The 8,729-nt window shown below is 48.2% G+C and overlaps 1 long non-coding RNA gene across 1 annotated transcript; it reads left to right on the forward strand.

The window, feature by feature from the left end:
* The first annotated feature begins 5,588 nt into the window (after positions 1–5,588).
* On the forward strand, positions 5,589–6,744 carry LOC111257296. Its single transcript, XR_002677718.1, has 2 exons — positions 5,589–6,208; positions 6,451–6,744. It is a non-coding gene; the product is annotated as an uncharacterized LOC111257296 (long non-coding RNA).
* The last annotated feature ends 1,985 nt before the right edge of the window (positions 6,745–8,729 follow it).

Consider the following 8,729-nt stretch of genomic DNA (forward strand, 5'->3'; position numbering starts at 1 on the left):
CAGCTTTTGAAGGCATTGATGGCGTAACCCTAGCGACGAAATCCGCAAGTCTCCCGTTACGGTGCAAGCGATGGACGAAATCTGTGGGTTTTCTGTTAAGTCTCGTGGCGTGCCTCCTTGGCTCTGCTAGTCCTCGCCCTTGAGGGCTGGGTGCCTATTTCTAGTCAGAGTGCCTTCGTGGCTCTGCCAGTCCTCACGCTCGGGGGTTGGGTGCCTATTTTGGATTGGCGTGCCTCCTTGGCTGTGTCAGTCCTTGCGCTTGGGGGCTAGGCGCCTATTTCTGTTCGGCGTGCCTCCGTAGCTCCGCCAGTCCTTGCGCTCGCGGAGATCACAGGTGTATGACCAAATGTGCATGGCTATGCGACTGTTGAGCTCCGAGATGTCTGGCATCCTGTAGATCGAAGGAAGCACATGGAGGGCATCCTGTAGATCCCCCCCCGGCATCATCTTCCGACTCCATATGGAGTAGCCCCCAAGCCTTGAAGTGATTAAAGTAATTGGTCCAGGGGTCAAGAGATATTGTCAGTCTGTGGTCATTGTATTGTTAGTGACCAAGATACGGTGTCCAGCCCCCGAGCTCGAGGACTGGCGGAGCCAAGGAGGCATGCCGACCAGAATATGATGGACAGCTCCCGAGCGCGAGGACTGGTGGAGCCAAGGAGGCACGCTGCCCTAAAAACAGCGCCCAGCCTTCGAGCGCGAGGACTGACAGAGCCAAGGAGGCACACTAACCAAAGTAAGACGCCCAGCCCCCAAGCGCGAGGACTGACGGAGCCAAGGAGGCACGCTGACCAAACTAAGGCGTCCAACCCCCAAGCGCAAGGATTGGCAGAGTCAAGGAGGCACGCGGACCTGAGTACGGTGCCCAACACCCGAGCGCGAGGACTAGTGGAGCTAAGGAGGCAAGCCGACCAAAGTAAGGCGCCCAGCCCCGAGCGCGAGGATTGGAAGATTCAATGAGGCACGCCGACCAAACTAAGGCGCCCGGCCCCCAAGCGCGAGGACTGGCAGAGCTAAGGAGGCACACGGAGTTGCCTTTCGTACCCAGCCCCCGAGCTTGGGAGGTCGGCCGGGTGGCAGGAGGCACGTCGAGTCGTCTGTAGCGCCCAGCCCCCAAGCCTGGGAGCCGGACGAGCCGTGGAAGCATGTTAAGTCACCTCCCGTACCCAGCCCCCGAGCCTGGGAGGTCGGCCGGATAGCAAGAGGCACGCCGAGTAGTTTTGGAGATGTAAAAGGATAATACAAAGATTATGTAGCATAATGTAGAACATTTAATAATTGAAAAACTCAGGATTTTATTCTGCATAAAAGTAAGTTCTTGCGCGTCCTGCTCTTGTAGGCCATGTAATTTCCCCAAGTAGTTAGCTCGTTACGTTTAAGCACCTGATCTTGCCGGGGTGTTGCCGAGAGCAGGCTCGAGCATGCTTAGTAGGAAGCGACACATGAGGGCCAGGCTTCACAGATTAAGGCGTGTGCTATCCGAGTACATTAGCAACCGTTAAGAGAGACGGACAAGCTGCAAAGCAGTCGGAATTGTGCAGAAAAGCAAATGCATGCGCTGGGCACTCATAGGGTGCAACCCCCGACTACTTGTCTAGTGGATGGACCAAACTGTATAAGCAGTCGGGGTGTGACCAGGGTGGTCGGCGAAAGTCACGGACACATAGAGGAGCCATGGCGTATGGAGGTATACGGAAGCCGTAAAATAATTTATTGAAGGAAAAAGTCCATTTTACTCCCCTCACCTACCCACTTTGTCCGCTTAACCTCCTGAACAAAGTTTTGGCTCATGTTACTTTCCTGAACTATTTGATTTGGTCCAATCTACCCCCTAATTAGATTTTTGTTTTTTCATCATGTATGAGTTGAATTTTGAGTTCAAATTTTGTGAGCATGTACAAAATATGATGCCTTATATTAGAAAAATATACTAAAAATTTTTCATGGTTATTTTCATAGGTTAGGAATATTTAGTACCAAATTGATCTTAGATATACAAAATTGTACGAAAAGTAATCATAAAAAAGTTCTAATATATTTTTCTAACATAGAACATCATGTTATAAGTCAACTGACCAAATGTGAAATTAAAATTCAATTTGTACGTGAAGAAAAAAAATCTAATTAGGGGTAGATTGGACCAAATTAAATAGTTTTGGGGAGTAAAGTGAGCCTAAATTTTGCTTAGGAGATTAAGTGGACAAAGTAAATAAGTGATGGGGAGTAAAATGGACTTTTTCCTTAATTTAAAATAGGACCTAGCTTGATTTGTGGCCGATTTGGAGATCGGCGTGTCATCCTCGTGATTGGGCTTTTGAAGCCCAGGAGCGCCATTTGGTCGTCGTGGTCGGCGGACTATTGTCGATGAAGCATAGTTGCGGTTAAGGACATTGCTGCTAAGTCGCCAAGCTTGATTGATGCCGAGTTGCTTGCCATGTTGTCGTTCCATGCATGCATCCATGCATGCGTTGTATGTAACGTGCCTTAGAGGAAAAAGGAGATTAAGATAATCTTAGCCTACCACAGAAATAAAAAGAGCTCCCAGATTGAATATAGAACAATAATATAAAAGCAAGAGAATCTTCTCTGACATACGCACGTATCCTGATCCATCCAATACGCACGCTATGCGCCGATGTCAATAATACCTAATCACCCACGTACCGAGGTCAGGGCCGGTACTTGCTGACGACGCCAGGGGCCTGTTTAGTTTCCCCCAAAATCCCAACTTTGACACTATGCAAAAAGAAGATTCCCCATCACATCAAACTTGCGGTACATGTATGAAGTACTAAATGTATACAAAATGAAAAACTAATTGCATAGTTTGGTTGTACTTTGCGAGATGAATCTTTTGAGCCTAATTAGTCAATATTTGGACAATAATTCACTAATACAAACGAAACGCTACAGTGTGCTACAGTGCTAGCACAGTGATTTTGGACACCTAAAATTAGGCAACTAAACAAGGCCCAGGTTGCATCTAGGGCACCATGCCTAGAGGTCGACATGCAGTGGAGAAGCAACGGCATAGAGACCCGTGCCACCATGCCGGATCGACGAGACTAGCAACTGAGCGGAACAAATCTCGTCGAGTTGCCAAATCAGCCCGATGACGCGGTGACGCAGATGTAAGTGGTGATAAATCTGCCATCAAGCTCGCTAAGAGGATTCGGCGATTACCCCTACCTGGCACACCAACTGTCAGATTTAGTGTACCGGCGGTCCACCAGGGGGTTACCTAGGTGGTTGATTTGTAGGCAGAGGACATCGTGGGACCAAGAACTCGAATGGTAGCACAGGGGCGTAAGGTTTAGACAGGTTTGAACCTTCGAAGAGTAATACCCTATGTATTGTGTTTTGGTGGATCGTATTGCTGATTGCAGGTGCGAAGAGTTAATGTGCCCTCGGGGGGCACCCCTAGCCGCCTTATAGGCTGACAACCTAGAGTTACAATCGGATAGGATCTAATCCTAGTCAGTTGTTACATGGAAAGCAATCTGAGTCGGTTTACAATAAGTATCCCGTGATATCCGGGCAGAATCGTTCATCCGGCCTTTGGACTTGTGCTCCACGTATCTTTACACCTTGGCCCGCACGGCATGGTCAGGCAGACCCCCTTATTAGGACCGACCAGTATCCTGGTCAGTGGGGATCCAAACCATCACCCGCGAATTTCAGGTTTCAGAAACCAGAACCCGAGAACTGCTCGAGGAAAGCAGAACCCGACAGATCGGGTACCCGACATTTTGGGTTTAGGTACGGGTACCCGAGACCTACCTGACCTACTTATCTCTCCCCTTTGTTGCCGCTCGTGGTGTCGGCAACAAGGTTCGGCGTTAGCGCCGGTGCTGTCAGCGCCGTGCCGCACCCAGTCCCCACCGATGGAAGCCACCTCCCTTCAATCGAAGCTCCCCAAGCACATGTCGTTGTCCTGCCCATGCGTCGTAGGCATCGATGGCTCCATGCCTCCATGGATCTGCATCCAGCCTTGGTGGAGACGGGCAAGCCGCTGATGCCATCTAGCGCGTGGGTGCGTGGTGGTAGGGGGCAGCCACGCAGGTAGGGGCGTGAGCACTTGGCTTGGCGGCAGCGGGTGATAGGGTGTGGTGCGGAGATCGGAGAGAGATGCTGGGCAGAAATTGCATGCACTTGCTAGTTAGGGTAGAGGCTTCTCTAATTTCGGGTTTCTCAGGTAATTCGGGTACCAAAGGTTAAAACCCGAACTGATCGAAGTAATATTGGGTTCTTGGACCTGGCACCCGATGTAGGTTCGGGTTTTTCGAACTTTGGGTACTTCAGGTTCAGGGTTGGGGTTTTCAGGTTCGGGTATCGGGTTTTATGCCCACTCCTACGAGCTAGTACCAAACGAAGAGCCAACGTAAATGAACATGAATCTACATGTAGTGATTCAACTGTAGGGGTAGCAACTGCAAAGCGAGTCCTGTACACATAACATGAATGGTGAGTTCCCTTTTTTTTCCTCAAAATATAGGACATATGCATTCACATACAATTGTATGCACACTAAGCGCTACGAACACACGCATATATTATAATTTTTTTAATCACACGGAGATGCTTACCAAAACACGCGCAATCATTTTTGTAGATATAGAAATCCTACCCTACGATCCACAGTAATATTATTATTAATCTTTGGAGTAGTGGATTTTTTTTGTTGGTGGGAATATTTCAGCGCCATTGCTAGAGGTTAGAGATGTCACTCCTCGTGGTCCTCCTGGTTTGCTTCCACGAGATTAGGTTGCTTCAAAAAAATCAAAAGCCAAGTTAAATGGGTGAGTTTAGAGCAACTCCAAGAGCTCCCTTTTATCAACCCTAATACCTCAATTAGGGAGATGAGGAGTAAACCAGATGCTCCAACAGCTCTCTCAAACTGTCCGTATTTTTGCGGGGACGCAAAAAAAGCTACCGTCATCCTGCATATTTTCGCAGCCCCACTCTTCCCCAATTGACCTCCCGAGCGATTCCTTCCCCCGCGTCCTACTCCGCTGCTCTGCCTGGGCCTGCTCCACCCAAGGTCGGTGCTGGGCAAGGCGAGCGCATCTACCTACATGCCGGCGCTGCTGATGGCGGCGAAGCAGATCCCCTGCAGCGCACCGCTGCCGAAGCTTACCTCTCGTGCGGGAGTGGCTGGCGGCGTCGCAATTGGAAGTGGCTGCGATGGAAGCAAAAGCAAATCGAAGTTGTTGTCTCGCGGTAGCACACAAATTGAACTCCCACACAGCAAACAATTGCTAATTTACCATTATTTTTTAATTCAATTTTGGGAGCAACTCTCGCCGGAGCAACTCTTCCTTGCGGCCGCTTGCCTTGCCTCGCAGACGTCACTTTGGCTGGCCTATTTTGAATTATTAGTGATAATTTTTAGCGATCTACTATGGGCTGATATGTTTTTAGGAAAAAAATTCTTTTAGCATAGCTCCTAATACTTTGTTTTGGGGAAGAATTTTTTTAGTAACTTTTGGAGTTGCTCCTACCACCGAACTCTAGTTCATCTTCCAGTGTTGGATGCTTTTACCTGCTGTGAGGGCTTTCAGCGAAATTACCCCCAAATAACCCGCCATGCCACTGGTGGGCGTACCGTTTCGTTTTCTTCCCGCCGACGCCTCCTCTCGGTCAGTTCCCCCCGACGCCGCCTCTCCGCCTGCCGCACGCCGCAACCATGGTTCCGGCGGCGGCGTCCGGCCCTGTCCTCCGGCGGCGCGATGAGCCACACCGGCGGCGGCCCTCCTTCGCCTCCCATCGAACCGGCGGCGCCCTCCTTCGCCTCCCCTCGAGCCAGCCGCCCCTCTCCGGCGACCACCCCTTCGGGCCCCTCTTCTCCTCCGGGCGCAAGGAGCTTCCTCGCCGGCGCCAGGAGGTCCCCTTCGGCGGTGACCTTCTCTATCCCCGCTAGCGCCGTCTCCCCTGGTCGCTTTGCACCCCGTCCGCCTCCCCTGCGAGATCTTGCATCCCTGCCTCCCCCGTCTGATCCGCAGGTAATCTCCCCCAACTGCCTTGCGTCAGGTCCAGCACGGTGCACGACGATGCAGCTGCCAATCTCGCGCGCCCTCCCTCAACGGCGAAGATGATGAGGACCGAGGACCCCTTCCTCCCTGCAGCCCTGCGGGCTTCGTCTCCCTGTTCTCGGCTTTCTCCCTCGAGTGCCACCTCGCCACCGGCCTCCTCGCCAAGCTGGAGCACGGTGAGCCTGCCACAAGATCTGCAGCATCTTGTTCTTGTGCTCGTTCCTGTGTGTTATGCTCAAGTTGATCTCTAGATTAAGCTGTGTCATTGTGCTTGCAATTGCTATCAGTAGCTGAGCATAGAATTTCTCGCTGCAGCACGTTCCTATCAGATACTGTTAGTATAGGTGTCATCCTGTGTGTTGATTGATCGGATGAGAAATTCATAAGTTGGTACAACTGATGTCCTCCTGTTTTTTAGGCTTACTTCAATTGATGATGATGCTGTTCGACAGCGCGGCATTTTATTTCTTTCTGTACATAGTGATGTATAGAATCCTCCTTGCTGACTTGAAACTGACCTGCAGTTCTATCTCCATGTAAATGTAAGTATGAGTTGGGTTCAATTGCTCTGAATAACTCTAAATAGTAAATACCATTGTTCTTTTCTGAAAGTTGGCACAAGCAAGTTTTCCGAGAGGGAGATAATTAGTGCAAGAGGATATTGTTATATAAACCATATGTCTTTAGTAAAATTCTATCGTTGTAATTGTGTGGACCATCTCTTAATGGTGGAGGGTGGATGCAAAACTTAAACTTTTCCTTTCTAAAATAGTAATTTGCATGCGAATTATTGAACAACACAATGTTTTATAATCAATTTGAATATCAACGGTCCCTCGGGCCTTCAGGGCGTTACAAACATTTCTTTTTACCAAACCTACAGTTTCACATATGTTCCAACCAAACGGCTTTTAGCTTTTTTACAGCTTACAGCCCACAACAGCTTTTCCACAGCTCACAACCTAACCAAACAAACTCTAGATATACGACATATACAATGTGTAATGGACACTAAGGCTGTGAGGCAGATTGTAGTACTCCCTCCGTCCTCACCTCGCGCACTTCATGCCTTTCATTGCTGATGTGTAGCCGTCCCAAATTATAGATCGTTTTAGCTTTTCTATGTCTAGATGCATGCAAATAACTATGAACCTAGAAAAGCTACAAATAACTATAACTTCTATAAAAGCCAAAACGACGTATAACTTCTATAAAAGCCAAAACGACATATAACTTGAAATGGTGGGAGTAGGATTTAAACCCAGTTTTTGTACATTCAAAAAAATGATACAATTTATGGTAGGAAAGACCCACCACAATCACTCCTTAGGATTTTTGTGCTGACCCACCAAACGAAGAGCCAACACAAGCGAACACGAATCCTATACAGCAATGCTGCAGTTGAGTAGTACTTCCTCTATCCTAAATTTGTTGAGTAGCACTTGCTCTGTCCTAAATTTGTAGGTTGTTTTGGTTCTTCTAAATGCATAGTTTTTCTATACACTTAGATATAATGTATGTCTAGATGCATAGTCAAATCTAAGATTTATAAAAGTTAAAATGATTTACAATTTAAAACGGAGGGAGTACGTGTAGTGGCTCTAACAGCAATGTCAACATGAATGGCATTTCAAATATAGGACATATGTCAACATGAAAGGCGTTTCAAATATAGACATATGCATTTACGTTCAATTGTATTCACACTCAACACTACGAATACACACACTTTAATTTTTAATTAGATGTAGATGCTTACAAATACACACGCACAATCGTCTCTATAGATACATGCATAAAAATCCTTCCCCTACTATACACATTATTATTATTATTTATTATTGTTGTTGTTGTTGTTGTTGTTGATGATGTTGTTGTTGTTGTTGCAGTGACTGTTTTTGTTGGTGGGAGTATTTTCAGTGCCATTACTAGAGGTTAGAGGTGTCACTCCTTGTGATCCTCGTGTTCCTCGTGGTTTGCTGCCACGAGATTAGGTGTGCGACATATACAGTGTGCAATGTACACCGAGGCTGCGAGGCAGCAGGCAGCGGTACCTCTCTGTCCGAGTCCCGACTCCCGAGATAAAAAGAAAACAACGGTCTCTGTTGTCTCTCCGACGGACTCTTCACGCGATGCGCGGGAAAACGCAGAGCGTGCAGTGGCGTCGATGGGGGGGAAAAAGAGGGCAAGAATCCGAAAGGAGGTGCTGGGTCCACGGCATCACGCACGGAGACGGTGCGTCCGTCCAGGTTCATTATGGAGTCTGGACCAGGACGTTTATACCACTAGTAATTAGTAAATCAGGATAGCCAAATCAAGACAGCTCCTACTCCTAGCTTAGCAAGATTAGTCCGGCCCAAAAATTGGTGTAGCTGGCAAGCCGTTTCAAGCAGATAAGCTGCTATTGCTATCCATGAGTGATGAGTCACTTGTGTGACCATTTTAGATCCGCGGTTTACACGATCTTTTCTTGTTCTCTGAGCGGATGCTGCCAGGATCTGGGTTCCAAAAGAAAGAATATTCAGGTTCCAGATCATGCCACGGGTGCGCACCTAATCTATGTGACCTCAGAACCTCACGCCTTTTTCTTAAAAGAAAAAGTTATGCAAGACGAGAACAATGCAGAGTCAGCTGGCTGTTTGTAGTCGGTGGGTATCTCTGAGGTCTGAGCTGAAGAAGAACCCAAAAAATGGGGGG

The sequence above is a fragment of the Setaria italica genome, chromosome V, assembly GCF_000263155.2.
Source record: "Setaria italica strain Yugu1 chromosome V, Setaria_italica_v2.0, whole genome shotgun sequence".
NCBI lineage: Eukaryota > Viridiplantae > Streptophyta > Magnoliopsida > Poales > Poaceae > Setaria > Setaria italica.